Source organism: Phoxinus phoxinus (genome assembly GCF_949152265.1).
Source record: "Phoxinus phoxinus genome assembly, chromosome: 7".
Lineage (NCBI taxonomy): Eukaryota > Metazoa > Chordata > Actinopteri > Cypriniformes > Leuciscidae > Phoxinus > Phoxinus phoxinus.
This window is the reverse complement of record NC_136882.1, coordinates 11,844,275-11,861,477: the sequence shown is the minus strand read 5'-3', so window position 1 is coordinate 11,861,477 and position 17,203 is coordinate 11,844,275.

The window sequence follows — 17,203 nt, the reverse complement described above, 5'->3', positions numbered from 1 at the left end:
CCAACCTCTCTGGGAAACGCGTATTTTGTATAAAACTACGACGGTAATAGCCTGCCGAGACCAAAAATATGAGACGCCTATGTTAAAGTCAATGGAGCGCTGTGAAAAAGTGTCGGACCTCTGCGGGAGCTCGTTCTTGGCTGCGCTGTGATTGGTCAATCTACATTCTAGGGTGTGGCTTAGCCAAAGGCGAATTGCAGATTGTTCTGTCATCTGATGGAGTTTCGGTTTCTTGCCTCTGTCACGTTTGGCTTTTGGCTTGCTTAGTTTGGGACACTGCATATTCAACAATATTATTGATCTGCCCTGCATTGACACCATTATATGAGAACGATGACATCACGGTTTTCTCCAGAGTGGCTATATATATAAGTGAACTAAATTAATAACTTTTTGACGACGGAAATTTACCGTCACTGAACTTACTTAAGCTGGACTACAACACTATTTTCTTCTAGATCTGCTGTGCCGCAGAAACAAACTTTGTTGGATTATTTTCCTGTTATCACTGTAAAGCTGCTTTATAACAATCTGTTTTTTTAAAGCGCTATATAAATAAAGGTGACTTGACTTAAATTGAAGTGCAAATGAAGTTTAATCTCTATGAAAAGCTTTCCCACATGGATAATACTGTCTTGATGGCCTTTTCCCCACTGAATTGGTGTCTTTCAGTTGAAGTAACTGATGTTCCCACAGTCACCACCACCATTTTTCCTCTAAATTATTGCCTTTCTCCCTGGAGAAAGTTAATTATGCCTGATTGTTCCAGCAAGCCATACTTTAACAGACGTTGGTGTGTCGTAGAAACAGGCAGCCCGTGGAAGTGCTCAGTCTGTCTGATAGCAAGTCACACGTGTTCAAGTCACAAGTCACTATCAATTCTTGAGTCAAGTATCAAGTTGCAGTGCACAGCACACAGACCAATCAAGTCAAGTCAGCGGCTCACCTCAAGTAAGTCAGGCTGAATCGTGCTCAGTACCAAATAACAAAAACAATAGTGTATATTCAGGGCCGTGGCTGTATGCAGGGCCCCGGTGCCGGTTGTTACTGTGGGCCCCCCTTGTTTGAAATCATCACCACCTTTCTCCCCTCAAGCCTGTTGATTTTTGCCAAAATCTATTTTTCCCTCAGTAATTAAGAACTTTTAAGTTTTTAAAATTCTGAATTATTTTAATAATAACAATTATAAGATAAATTTTTAAGGCAAATGCACAAGTGTAATGGATCAACATTTTATAGTAAATGCCATGTTTAACTTTGCTTATATATTTTCTATGATTTATCACATACAGGGCAGTGACAGAAATGAACTTCCCCATTAAGGGTCAATATTTGCCCCTAAAATGTATTTCCAAAGGCATTTCCTAACCTTTTTTAATGCATGCATCATCTTAGGGGTCTGCATCAATGCATTTACACTGCAATTACAACTGCATACAGTGCTATGCATAAGTTTAGACACCCATGCTAAAGTTGACTAAAAAGAGGAATAAAAAATCATCTTTTGGAAATTGAACTTAATGCCTTAATTTAAAAAAATAGGAAAAATCCAACCTTTAAGGACACCAATTTTCGTTGTGAATGAATAATGTATCGTAAATAAATAAATGTTCTTCCTTAAAATACAGGGTGCATAAGTTTGGACACCCCTATGTTAAACTCCCATAGAGGCAGGCAGATTTTTATTTTTAAAGGCCAGTTACTTCATGGATCCAGGATACTCTGCATCCTGATAAAGTTCCCCTGGCCTTTGGAATTAAAATAGCCCCACATCATCACATACCCTTCACCATACCTAGAGATTGGCATGGTTTTATTTCAGTTAGCCTAACAGCTGGTTTGATTTGCATTGAGAGATGATCTTATGGAAAGTACTCCATGCCAATCTCCAGGTATAGTGAAGAGTGTGTGATGATGTGGGGCTATTTTAATTCCAGAGGCCAAGGGAACTTTATCAGGATGCTGAGTATCCTGGATCCATATAGTAACTGGCCTTTAAAAATAAAAATCTGCCTGCCTCTATGGGAGTTTAACATAGGGGTGTCCAAACTTATGCACCCTGTATTTTAAGGAAGAACATTTATTTATTTACGATACATTATTCATTCACAAAGAAAATTGGTGTCCTTAAAGGTTGGATTTTTCCTATTTTTTTAAATTAAGGCATTAAGTTCAATTTCCAAAAGATGATTTTTTATTCCTCTTTTTAGTCAACTTTAGCATGGGTGTCTAAACTTATGCATAGCACTGTATGTAATGTTGAGATTAATGTTTTAAATATATGCAATTTTCAATGAAGAAAATGAAATGACACATTTAATTATGTTTTTTCTGTTTTTTTCTCTCCATGTAATCACAGACGGACTCGATGATGGTGTGATCAGATCTCTGTGTGGATCTGGCTGTTGTCAGACTGTACAAAAAATCTCACTGGATTATTACAATTAATGGACAAGGGAATGTTTGGATATGTAAACTGATATTTCCTACTGACACACTACAGCAAAATATATAAATAACTGGCTTGAAACCAATTTATTTTGTGATAATAGTAACATGCCTAAGACTTTTACACAGTACTGTATCTTATGTCGAAGTCTCAGGACCAAAACATTTCTGTCCAATCATTGCATTCGATCCGAATGTCTGCCTGTCAACATATGTATTCGCATACCTCCTCCTCACACCTGCTCGCGCAGACGTCACACATCATCAGCACAATCCATGAGGCAATGCAGAGTCGTAAACACTTGCAATGCGTCCTGTAACAAGGTTGGATGTTATGGGAAGAAGGAGGCGGGAACCGGCGAACATTCAACAACTTTTAATAAATAAATAAACAAATACAAAATGAAAGTATAAGCCAGCAGTCCCTCGCGGACGACTGCTGGCTACAGAAACACAACAGAAACACAACACAAACACAGGCCTGTCCTCTCTCGCTCTTCACTGTCGTCGCTCCTCCTTTTATGCCTCCGCTCCTCCGTGAGAGATACGAGACCGGTGCGTCGCGCAGGTGTCGCTCATCATTAATCGCGCCGCTCTCACGTCCCTCGACCTCGTCCTGCTCGCCACATACCCCCATCGCCCCTCGCAGGCCGGGGGGTACCCACGAGACTGCGCTCAACTCCCCCCTCCCCCTCCCTCCGGGGGAACCGATCACGGTGGCCGCGGGACGTGTGGGTATGGATAGACGAGGCGAGAGAAAGGAGACGGAAGCATGGAGCGACAGTGACGAGAGAGGGGAGAGAGAAAAAAAAAAAATATTGGTCCGGTTCCCACAACGCGCTGTCATCTGGACCTCCACCAGCTGGGCGATCTTCTCCGCGGTGCCTGGCAGTGACGCTGGATAGCCCTCAGTGAACGGCTCGACACTCCGGCCGCCTGGTGGACGGCGACGACTCCTCCGGGTTCGGGCAGACGGCCGGAGTCCCCCGTTCCCTGCTCCTCCCCGTCATGGCGGATGGCAGCAGGCTCCGGCCCACGGCGAACGGCGGCGACTCCTCCACTCCCTCACGGACGGCAGCCGCCCCTCCAGCACCCAGGCGGCCGGCCGCGAGCTCGACCGTCTCCCGGGCAACTCCAGCGCGCCGCCTCGAGCGTCCATGGTGACGGAAACTGCCCACCATGCTCGATGGCACCGCGGATTCCACAGCGGCGAGGGCTCTTTGACAGCACGTTCCTCCTCCTTCCCGGGTTTCGGCACCAGTGTAACAAGGTTGGATGTTATGGGAAGAAGGAGGCGGGAACCGGCGAACATTCAACAACTTTTAATAAATAAATAAACAAATACAAAATGAAAGTATAAGCCAGCAGTCCCTCGCGGACGACTGCTGGCTACAGAAACACAACACAAACACAGGCCTGTCCTCTCTCGCTCTTCACTGTCGTCGCTCCTCCTTTTATGCCTCCGCTCCTCCGTGAGAGATACGAGACCGGTGCGTCGCGCAGGTGTCGCTCATCAGTAATCACGCCACCGGTCTCGCGCCGCTCTCACGTCCCTCGACCTCGTCCTGCTCGCCACACGTCCATAATCAAATACTTCGCCACTATAAGTGAAAAAAAACAGCATGCCAAAAGATGTCCGAATACATAGCGTTTGAAAAACAGGCCAATAGAACCCAGATGACCTACTACGCCTGTGAGATTCTGAAGTGTGCATTTGATGGACACTTTACTATCCCGTGAGGCTACAGGAGAGGATTTATGAATGGTGGTGAAGCGACGCAACTGACGCTGGTCACGTGACCGTAACATCATGGCGGATTAATTAAGTCCGGACCACATGCATGCTACCCACATTTATAGAACAGAACATCCTTTTTTAACGGTCACAAAGTAAATTAAAATTCGAATGTAGTACACTATGTGATTTCTGACGCAGCGACAGTCACCGAGCACCACAAAAAAACAGCAGCCACCTTTTACAGTTCCTCCTGAACCAAAACAACAAGCTTATGCTGCGTTCATGTGGTCGTGATTAAGAGATGACAACCCGTGACGCTCTACCAGGAGCTGTTCACGTTTCTTTGGTAACGCTATCAACGCTGAAATGAATCTGCAGCAGTCAGATGTTATGCGTTTTGAGACATGAGGTAATTTAACGCCGTCTCTTGACGCTTTGCAGACTCTACTCTGGATGTGTGTGTTCATGTGTTTTGGAGGAGAACGTCTCTGAAGCCGTCTCTAAAGGATCCCTTTACCACTCTACAGAGAAAGTGTTGTTGGGATAATTTCGGTTTCACGTATCGAAGTGATAAAATTCTGTTTCAAAATTTTAAGGCCAGACAATTAGTTTGTTAAGGCTTGGTTTGTAGGGAATTACAAACCTGCACACATATTAAAATGCGCATAACTATAGAATTAATTCTTAATGCGCACGTGAGCGCCATCAGCGTTTCTCACAGGTTTGTGTTTAAAGTCTGTGTAGAGAGAGCGTTGTCGTCTTAGCAGCCATAACTAATGATCGGTGCGACGGAAGTGAATCAATCTAAACTAACTTTAGCTGGAAAATATCTTTATTCAAGAACCGCTATAAAGCCAAAACAATCTCTGTTAATCTTAAATTATCCGTTTATCACTGTAAAGCCGCTTTGAAACAATCTACATTGTTAAAAGCGCTATATAAATGAAGATGACTTGACTTGACGGAAGGGTGGATCTCATGCTTTCAAAGCTAGCTTGTTATATATAGCTAGCCGCTATTAAACTGCACACCGTAGCTTTAAGCTATATTTGAAAACAATTTTGTTAAAGAAGTATGCCGTTTTGCACATTATTCTCTGTAACGAACAGGTTATACCTTTCCTTTTTCCAGTGGAGAATGAAGTTTGAGTTTGTGATGGCCATGTCCAATATCCTGAATTTGCAAATTGTGCATGCAGCAAAATCTCCTAAAATAAATATGTTAAATTTGTTAAGTTCGCAACGTAATTTTGGGAAAAGTGAACCCATCTAATCTTTCAATTAACCGCCAGAGAATATAAGCAGCCGCTCACCTTGCTTTGGCATCAGCTGTTTTGGTGTCCCTCCACCTCCCCAGCTCCACCAACATAATTTAGGCATCTTGCTACCATACTCGGTTCCACTTTATTTTGTTAGTCCTCTTTAGACATTCTAGTAACTATAAGTAACTTTTCAACTATATGTCAACTAACTCTCATTAGACTATTAGTAGACTGTAGTTGACTGTCAGTAGACTGTTAGGTTAGGGTTAGGTGTTAGGGTTCGGGTTAGGAGAATAAGTTGACTTGTAGTTACCAAGTTACAAATAGTCAGTTCAATGTCTGTTGGGGGACCAACAAAATAAAGAGTTAGCAAATATTAAGCAGACAGTCTACTAATACTCTAATGACTCTAATGTATCTAATGCACTACTCTAATGTTAGTTGACATGTAGCTGCAAAGTTATAGTTAGTAGAATGTCAAAAGTGGACTATCAAAATAAAGTACTCATCATCCAAGCATTAGTATTCCCACTGGGGGTATATCTTAGCTCGAGTTGAAGCTGCTTTCTCGAGTCCCTCCACTGCGGACAGCAAGCCAAATAGACAGCAATCCAAATACGCTTAACCTTATTAGCTTAAAGATTATATGGGCGAAGGAACTCGTGAATTAATTGTTTATATCCAATAGAAACAATCGCACAGACTCTGGTCAGTGTTCCTGGTGTTTCCGAGGCTTTCATTTTATTTTTCAATTGATGTCGCAATGCTTTCAACAACAAAAAATATTGGTGACACTTTATTTTACAGTGTCCTTACATATTTGACATGTACTTACCATAGTAATAACAGTAAATTATGCATAATTACATGCAACTAACTCTAAAACAAACCCTAATCCTACCCTAACCCCATAAGTGCATGTACGGTAGTTGCTTAATATTACTCAGTACTTAAATATATTATTACACTGTAACAATGACACCTTAAAATAAAGTGTAACCAAACTTTTTTTTTTGCAGTTGTTATAAAGTCACTGTCAAGTCGAAGTTGAGTCTCAAGTCAGTTCTCAAGTCATTTTCTTCATTTTGTCGAACAAGTCACAAGTCCTTAAATTGGCGACTCGAGTCAGACTCATGTCAAGTCATGTAACTTGAGTCCGCCAGCTCTGTCTGATAGTATCTAACTATCTCTGTTATTCACCGCAGGACCCCTGAAACACTCTCCCTTTGCCTGTGTGCATTCCTGTAGGAGATCTCTCAAGACATCAGCATTTACACACTGACCCGCTTGTGTGTCATTGACTAGCCTAGAAGACCTCAACTGGTCAACTGATCTATTTTTCCCAGTTTCATAATTTCAGTACTTGTGGTTCGAAGAAAGCATGCACCTATTGCGCATGCAAATATTCAGAGCACCATAAAAGATTAAGCATTGCCGTTCCATCGGAAACTGAGTGCAAACATTTGTGAAAGTTAAACAGGGCAAGCAGCTCTGAATGAAGCTCTTTCATACGGTGTGTGTACAGTGGGTGTGTAATAGGACTCATTCATGTTTCGGTGTGTAATTATGCAGAACCTGCGGGCTAGAACATTGCAGTTCTTATGTTGTTAACTTGTTGTGAACTTACACAACGGCCTGATGCGTAATTCAGTTTATTTGGATTAGATGCCCATATTACAGAAGTTTTAAGAAAAACAAATGATCAGTCAGGTAGAAACAGTCAACAGGTCAACAGTACGGCCCATTGAACAGACTGTACATCTATCCTCAGCCTTTTTCTCACAATTTTTTTTTTTGGCATGTTCCCTGACTAAGGTAAAAAAATATATATAGAGGACCCCCCAAATTTCATTTTATATGGAATAGTGAATTGTGCATAATACATCCAGGAACATGTATTAAAGGAATAGTTCACTTAAAAAGGAAAATTCTGTCATCATTTACTCACCGTCAAGTTGTTCCAAACCTGTATGAATTTTTTTCTTCTGCTAAACAGATGAATGTGGGTAACCAGACAGTTGATGGACCCCATTAACTTCCATAGTATTTGTTTGTCCTGAAAGTCAATGGGGTCCATCAGCTGTCTGGTTACCCACATTCATCAAAATATACAGGTTTGGAACAACTTGATGGTGAGTAAATGATGACAGAATTAAATTTTTAAGTGAACTATTTCTTTAAGGAAGCGGCTTAGGTCAATGTGGATTACAAATTTACTTTAAATGTGACTTAAAGATTTCATCATGTATTTAAAAACAAATATTTAAGAACAAATGAAGTGTGGAAATTTGTCTGTTTGCATTTCCTGGTATTTCAAAGAAAATAGTAAATGTGAGGGGCTCCTTATTTATAGAAGTGATATTTACTATAAAAAAGTCTGCATGTCCTGTCCTAGAGTAACTTTAGCATCAGCATGGAAACACGGTGCCCAAGTTTACCCGGACTCCTTGTTCTGCATGCCTGCAGGTCGTGTTGCACGGATCACAGCATCATGTGACCGCCAGAGACATTTTTATTATCATTTGAAGCGGTGACAGTGGCTCCAAAACTACTTTGTTGAATTCACAGGGAGGAGATTCACAGCATATATATATATATATTGGTAACACATAAATCTTGTGAATCTTACCTGCACAGCACCAACACTGTTTATTTCCCTGCCTTTAAGGCCTCCGGGTATCATTCCGGGTTTGGCGGACTGTTCTTTTAGGTTTAGTGCTCCATTAATAATCTTCCACCCACCTTGTGTACATGCGGCGTCATTTGTGTGGTGGAAAACATTACACACGGCTCATAAATCTGGGCAGGTTAGAACAGGGCGAGTGTCGTGTCTGGAGAAGTGGCAGAGGTGAAGCCAGAGGAAAGACTGAGCATCTGTCTCTTTTGTTTGAGAAGATCCAGCTCTTCACATGCTGTTTCTCACTGCATGGAGGTGGGCAATAATAAGACCAGGTCATTTCCCACCCACCCCTGCAGGCGTGCAGATACCGAGGGCCACGAGGGGTCCTGACACAGGTCAAAGTTGACCCTTTAATGCAAGTATCAAACGTGACTTAAAGTTTACTCTGTCTCTGTCAACTTACTCTGTTTCAAGCCAAATGTCGAAGAAAAAAATATTATAAAATAAAACATGAATATTATGTTAATGTTAAATAATTTGTGGCTTATAGCTTTGTGCCCCACAATTTCAGTTTACACTGTCCCACGCTAATTGGTAAAAGGAATAAAACGAAATAAAAAGGTATATTGGTTTTGTCAAGTCAAGGCAAGTCACCTTCATTATAAAGCTCTTTTAACAGTATTGTTTCAAAGCAGCTTTACGGTGATAATAGAAATTACCGTAACAGATTGTTTAGGCTTTGCCACAGCTCTAGAATAAAGTTATTGTCCAGCTAAAGTTAGTTTTGATTGATTCATTTCCGTTGCGAAGATCATTAGTTATTAACTTAGGGGCCGCTAACACTACACCGTTCTAACAGAAAAACCCTGAACACGCTCCGGTTGTTCGATTATCCGTTATCTCTCCGCAAACCTCAAAAACGCAACCCCAGCGAAAACGCAGATCACGTGTTCAGTCCATAGGGATGTGTGTTTGAATATGTGCGCAGGTGTGTAGTCCTTCTTCACAAATCAACCCTCAACAAACTATTTTTTATAATTTTTTTATAAAATTTGTAATACATTTACATTTATTATTTAGCAGACGCTTTTATCCAAAGCGACTTATAAATGAGAGCAATAGAAGCAGTCAAACTTACAGTAGGTCAACAATGTGTAAGTGCTATGACCTTTCTCAGTTCAATCTAACGCAGTAAACATGTAATACAGAATTAGTTCGATTCACGCGAACCGAAATTATCCCGACAACGTTTTATCTGTATAGAGGTAAAGGGAAGGAGGCCTTCACACTTCACGGGGAGAGACTAGCTGACACTTCAGGACTGCGTTGTCGTCATGTCCAGGCGCAGGTCCTTCATCAGATCTGGAAACGGGCTGGATCCGGCGGACTGCGGTAAACCTCGGGATTAACAGAGAGACTAAATATTGTCTAGAGCTCTGTTCTGTTACATAACATTGAAAGTGTTGCCTGAAGTGAAAGTTTGTGCAGGTCTAATGAGTCATGAGTAGGTATTGACAGATGACCATGCAGGGTCATGTTGCTCGAGGCTAAATCTGTCTGAAATGCCCTCTTTTACTCAATGAAAAGCGTTGGAGTCTTTAGTAACGTTCCAGTTAGCCGGCACATGTTGTGCACGTGCTGTGGGTTAGAGGTACAATAATCATTATCAGGCATCATTCATTAGCATACACTTGGCCTGATGTGTATGGCTTTCCACATACATCAACCCTCTGACAGAGAGAAGATGAGCTGTGAGTGTTGTGACAGCAGAGAGCGTCCAGTAAAGGTGTGCTCTTTCACCCTAAAGGCAGCAGGGACAGTCACGCTTGTCTAAATGAAAAGGGAGAGAGGAACGTGAGACTAGGGGTCAGTGGTTTTAGTTGCCAGAATGAATTATGTTTGTTTGAAGTTTCTCATTTACTGTGGTTAAGAGTTCTAAAATATGACATAATATTTTATCTAACCCTCTCAGAAGCTGTCCAAGCCAGTGTGGGGAATCTGAATGAGAGTTTGTGGTTTATCAAAGGAATAGTCTGATCATTTACTTACCCTTATTGTTTCAAATCTGAAAGAATTTATTTTTTCCATGGAACAAAAATGGGAGAGTTTCTGAGGAATATGCTGACTGGTGTTCTCCATATTATGTGAATGGGATGGGTGCTGCTGCGAATAAAATAAAATAAAAATAAAGCCATAAATATCTAAAAAGTTGTCCAAATTACTTCCAAATCTTCTGACTTCATACAAATGTGCAAAATTTAAGTCGTTATTCATTGAAAAGTTTCCGTCTGAAGTGCCTTTAGATGCATCGTGTGACAGGTGTGACATTTAACAGGGGCGCCTGCAGGATTTCATCTGAGGGTTTTGCTAAATCAACACTTAAAAAGTTCAATTCAATATATGCTCATGTTAAAAATGCAACTTCTGAGAGAGTAGCTATATTGGCTAACTATACACTTCTGTAATACTCAGACCAAACGATCAGTGACCGCAACAGCAGAATTAATGTCTCAGACACGTTTTAAATCTTTAAAAAACACTAAAATGGCAACAATCAACAAAATGGTCAAAGACATCCATCCAGCGCATCTTCACATAGAAAAACAACTGAAAAAAAGTGGAGGAAGACATTTTCTGTGTGAATGGCTGCTTATTTACAAAACACAACAATAGCTGAATGTTCTCAGTTCCCTCTAAAAAGTAGCCTTTTCCTACAATCCAATCAACTTCCGAGGATGAAATCAAGATCCGTCCTACATTTTTTCTCATTCCAGAAGCTGTTTCACTCGGATATACATCACAATAGGGAAGAAATTATTATCGCAACTTCCATTTCTCGCCGACTTTAATCCAAGTCTTCTGAAGAGACACAATCGCTTTATGAACATATCTACCGTAATTTAGGCTTTTATTCACATGTAAACATTGATCAACACTTACATAGAGAACACAAATATAGTAAATGGGAGCTCGACCGCAATGCCCGACATGCAAGAACAAACCTCATTGGTTTTTGTGGAAGCTCAACCTTCTCAGCTTTAGCTTCTGTTTACCAAATTTGAGTTCTCTATGTACAATTACCAATGTTTATATGTTAACAAAAACCTCAATTAAATCTCTTCATTATAAAATGAGATCATGTCTCGATTCATATGGATTTAGTTCACGATATCATTATGAAGTCAGAGTTTTGGGTGAATAGACTTTCTGGAAAGACAGAAATCTCTCAGATTTCGTTTCAAAAATCATATGGTTTTGAAACAGCATGACTGTAAATGACAGATTTTTCATTTTTTTGCAGAACTATTCCTTCATCAAAGCAGTTATTGTCACGTAGAGTGAAATAATAATAAATAAAACGCTTGCAGGAGACAGCTTGTCTCTCCAGGCTGCTGAATTGAGCCCCTCCATGTCATTGTCAGACTCCAAACTCATTCATGAACTCCCGAAGTGGCCTTTCGTTCCCCTCTGGCAGCCACTGGCCTGCCACTAACTGATAAGTGAGCTGTGCTGAGAGGTGCATTGAGGAATGAATAGGAACAAATTGTTTGGTACAACACTATAGTGCTACAAGCTCTCAGCCTCACACTGGGAGTCTCATTCCCTCACAGCATCACCACAGCTGGCCGATGAATGCGGTTTATACAACTCAATCAAATATTTAGCCAAAAGTGAATATTCTGTTTGTCTGTTTTTTACCCTCATGTTGTTCTATAGGCTGTTATTTGTTTTGTGCAACACAAAATTATAATTTTTTGTTATGAACTGCTTTGTACATATACAAGGGCTTACGTGAAGATTCTCTTTCGTGTTCCAAACAGAATATTGGTTTCGGATTAAATAATTATTAATGACTATTCCTTTAAACACACAAACAAATGTAATTGGGATTACAGTTAACGTTATTTTACTTTATGGCTTCCCAAAATTAGCAGTGGAAATCCTGGGCTGAATGTTATCTCTTACACACACTGATCTCAGGATTCCTGTCAGTCATTCCTGCTTTATTCTATGAATGAACAAAGAGCAAATGATTCACTCATGACAATACAAGCATACGACTCTGTTACATTTGCCTGTAAAGCCATTTCAACACGGCCAGGGTCAATGACTGCAAGTTCATTTTAACCAATGTAAACCACATTTTATCCCTGTAGTCTTGAGTTAACCAATGGAATGAGCTGAGTATGGCACAGGATTGATATTTTTGATTTAGGATATAAGATGCTTTGATATAAGAGACTCTGTTCCTGTTGGGAGTTCAGTCAGATGGACATCAGACCGTCTCATCACAATGGAAAAGGAGTCTGAATTACGACACACTTTCTGCGGCACACCAATCTATTTTACTACAGCAATAATATTGTAATGTGGAACAAATTAGTGCACAATATTAGAGTTTTTGTTCAGCAGTGCCAAACGTCAGCCACTGGGCTTGGACTGGTTTTATATTCTGCTTATATTATATGTTTGTGATTTCAGAAACCTTGTTACGAATAAGAATAAGAATAAGAATAAAAGTTTAAAATAATAGTTTAGAAACTTCCACCAGATTTTCTTCCAGGTAACAAATAGAATTTTTAAGTTTTAATGAATCAAAACATCAAGTTGTATAAAAATGTATAAGATAGAGAGTATATTATTTAAAGATACACCGTTAGAAGTCGCTAACTTCTTACAATAACAAAGGCGGCGTACGTTGATGACAAAAAATTTCCAGTGGAATTATTGATAAAGCCGATGGATCTAATAATGTTTATGGATGAGTGAATACATTAATGTTTTTATCATGACTGTAGTATGAAGCAGGACGCGATTACTAATAAGAGACATATCAGCGCCACACTCGAGTCCCGCGGATATAAAAGAGTGAGGGCATTTCATTCTACAGAACTACCCACAAGTGCTGAATTACTCACACAGTTCAGTTTATTAGACGAATTAAACTTGTGAGGTAACGCAGCGCTGTTTCACTTGGTCTACACTATCACACTAAACTGCATTTGAGTGATCAGGTTGGTTGAAAGTTATAATGTTATTCGATGTGTTAGTTTGTTGGCTATATGAGACTAGCAGTGAGCGAGATCAACATTAGAATAACATACTGATCATATTCTAACATTTCTTCATGTTGAGCTATATAACATTGATTAGTTTTATACATTTGCTCACCTGTGTAATAAAGTACGTAAGAGCGGCGTCTCTGTCAAGTCGAAGTTAGTCGTGGACGTGAAGCTCTCGGCATCTCGAAAACGCCACGCTGATACTGATCCTGGTACACCCTGCAACAGCAGCGTGAGCGTCCCGCTAGACATAACGCACTACGCAGTTGTCCACGTCTGTCGCTATGGTTACTATGGCAGTACTACGAGCGGGAACCAGGGATAACCCTGATATTACGTCAGTGACAGACGACAAGTGAACAGGGATTCCGGGACGGCCAATTATTTAAAATTGGAATTTCTCTGAAATTAAAACTCTTTGGGAACTTTTGGGATATTGTAAGTACACAACTGCAGGAAATATATCACACTGTGTAAGTGATATTTTAAAATATTTTATTACAAAATTCTTACATATTGTACCTTTAATTGACAGAGATTGTTTGTAAATCTCTGTAACTTTGTAAACTCTGCAAACATAACTGATAAGAAGTAATGTAATTAATTACTTGATAATGAGTTACACCCAGCTTCGATATTGCTGTTTACTATTGTCTCATTAGAGCTGCTTTACAGCGGAATTGAATTATGCTTGCATCATTAATAGTTATTTTCCTGTTTATCACTGTAAAGCTGCTATGAAACACATAAAGGTGATGACTATACTTTTCATGTGAAGTTTTATAATGTTACAGTGGTTATATAGTTCTCTATTTGGAAAGTGATTTTGTGTTATCCAATTCTTCATTTGTCCATTAGATCTGCAGAAGCACAGAAAGGCAGATAATTATCCTGCCAATTTTAATTTTCTTTAAAGAAGGGAGCTTTATCCCTGAATCGTTTAGACAAGTATGTTCCATTGATCTCCTGTGGTCTTTTCAGAGATTACGTCATACTGGATTAAACACCCTTTTCCGCTTTCACGCTGTTCAAAGACAGAAGTTCTTCGTCAAGCTTTCCGCTGTCCTTTCTCCCTCTGGAACCCCGTGCCTTTTTGTGTGGCCTTTGACCTGGGCTCTTTTGCTGTGCATTTGGGTGAGAGGAGGTTTGGTGACTGGAGGTCAGGGGAAGGACGGGCACAATAGAGGGACTGAGTTTGAGAAGAGAGCGTTCAACCTGGGAGTTCCATCACTTTAAATCAATGTGCCTCACTGGGCCGGGGGGCTCCATAGTCCCACCATCAAACATCCCAGTGTCCCAGCAGGGTGAGGAGAGTTCTCTCTGTGTGTGTGAGCGAGGGCTATAGATTTATAGTGTTTGAATTGTTCTGAATTCTTCTGTGCACATGGGTTACTGGAGCCGCAGGAATCTCTGCATGCTGCTAGATTCATCTGTGATTCTGTTTTTCTCAGCAGAGGACTCGTTTCAGTGTGATGTGATCATCTCCATCTCTCTTTATGCCACATATACTCTGCCATCAGTGTCTGCACCACATTCAGAAAAAGAGCTGGCAAAACACAAATACGTCCCAGCTTAATAACCAAAATGATTTAATGACGTTGAAATCTAATGAGGTTATTCTAGGTTAGGTCACATGACCCTTCAGAAATCATTCTAATATGACGATTCGCTGCTCATTATCAATGTTGAAAAAAAACTGAATTATTTTAATAAATGTCAAAGCATTTATTTGAAAGAGAAATCTTGTACCTTTGAAGTAGGGCTGTTAAACGATTAATCGCAATTAATCACATCCAAAATAAAAGTTTGTGTTTATATAATAAATGTGTGCACTGTGTATAATTATTTTGTATATATAAACACACACATGCTTGTATATATTTAAGAAATATTTGCATGTATATACTGTATATATTATAGATTTATACAATTTATATAAATATGTTATATATAAATAACACATTTTTCTTAAATATACATGCACGTGTGTGTATTTATATATACAAAATAATTATACACAGTAGACACACATTTTTATTATGTAAACACAAACTTTTATTTTGGATGCGATTAATCGCGATTAATCGTTTAACAGCCCTACTTTGAATGTTCTTTACTGATCAATTTAATGTGCCCTTGATGAATAAAAGTATTAATTTCTTTTTTTTAATCATAATGACCTTTTGATTTTGAAACTTTTGAACAGTAATTCAAAAAAATATTTTTGTACATTAAGTGTATTCTTTGAAAGCAACTATATGCTTTTTTATTATTTTGGATACTCTTGATCCATTTTCAAGGGGTTACAGAAGATGCGTTTGTGAGACATGTTCATACCTGGTGTTGACATCTGTCTCACCACTGTTGATGTTGATGGTTAGACAGATACCAGGTATAAAAGCAATATTTGACAGCAACATGCTCAGATTGTCCTCCAAAATCAACTCAAATGAAGTTAGCAGATGCTCTCTGGGTGAGAGTTGTCCATCTGCAGATCCACGGAGACATATACGTGACAGAAGTTTCTGGCCTGTCAGAAACTGCTGTGATGTATGACCCTAAAGTCGGACAATATTGATCTGGGCCTGTTCATGAAGAGCAGTCACAGATAATACAGCGATGATGCTGATCATTTCCACTCTCACTTCAGCCAACAAAAAGAGCTGAGCTTTCAACCTTTGAAATACTGATCATTGTGTAACTAAAGCAGCTTAATGCCCTAAATGTGAACTTGACAGAGAACAATTCACACGCTTGACAGTTATGAATATGAATGTTTAAATAAATTTCCTGAAGTGTTTACAGAAACCGTGTGCCTGCAGGAACACGTCTGCGCTGATGTTTCTTCAGTGCAACTCTCTCGTTCTCTGCTCACAGTCGACAGCGCTGACTTACTGCCATAATGGTGTCTTTCAGAGTGAATATTCCTCATGTTTGCCCCCAGCTGCTGTCACAGGAGGAAAGATCTGTGTTATTTCCATCTTGTCTAACAGCATGAGTTCATGGAGCAGTTTTCAGGTTTAACTGTTTAATGTCTAATGCGAACTGAGAGTGTCAAAGCACTCTAAAAAGAAATTCAGGAAACCTGTTGCCACAACTGAAATAATGCATAGTTGCATGTTAATAATTGTAATTCATTGATTTAATTAAACATTTTAAGTTAAGCCAACATTATTTTGATTAAGTGCAAGACCTGGTAGCATTTGACATGTAAAATATATATACAGTATATATATTTTAAGTTTTTGTGGTTACCATTACACTATTTACCATTCATTAAATTGACATCCTAACTCACACTTAGCATGTTTGCTAGCTGGTATAGCTGTAATAAAAAAGGTTATTTAGTTTCAGGCCCACTACACTAAAAAAAATGCTGGGTTGTTTTAGTCCCATTTTGGGTCAACCCAGCCATTGGGTTACATTTTTAAATTGCATTTTTGATCCAAAGTTTGGGTTTGTCCATATTTGACCCAAAATTGGGTTAAAACAACCCAGCATTTTTTAGAGTGTACTTAATTTTGTTGAAATTTGAGTAATTAACTTAAAAATGTGTGTTTATGCTATAAATTATTAAGTTTCTTCAACTCAGTTTAGTTTGTTGGTTGAACATATTTTCATTGGAAGATGTCATAACTCAAAAAGATGTGAATTGTTTTTTTTTGTGTGTGTGTGTGTGTGTGTGTTTGTGTGTGTCTGTGTGTGTGTGTGTGTGTGTGTGTGTGTGTGTGTGTGTGTGTGTGTGTGTGTGTGTGTGTGTGTGTGTGTGTGTGTGTGTGTGTGTGTGTGTGTGTGTGTGTGTGTGTGTGTGTGTGTGTGTGTGTCGACATAATCTGCATGGATTTTCTCCTGAATGAAATGGCCTGAAAAGAATTTTTGAATTCCAATTCATTCTTTGTGAATTCCTCTCATAGTATATGGACACTGATCTCCAAATGAGGATAGTTGTTTGCCTTGGCTGAATGTTCAGCTGGACCTGTTGTTAACCTCTCTCACTTTCCCACACTTCCAGACCACTGCCTGTCCTCATCCAGCCGCCCACAGGGCCAGAGCTGCCAAGATGAGCCCGCTAG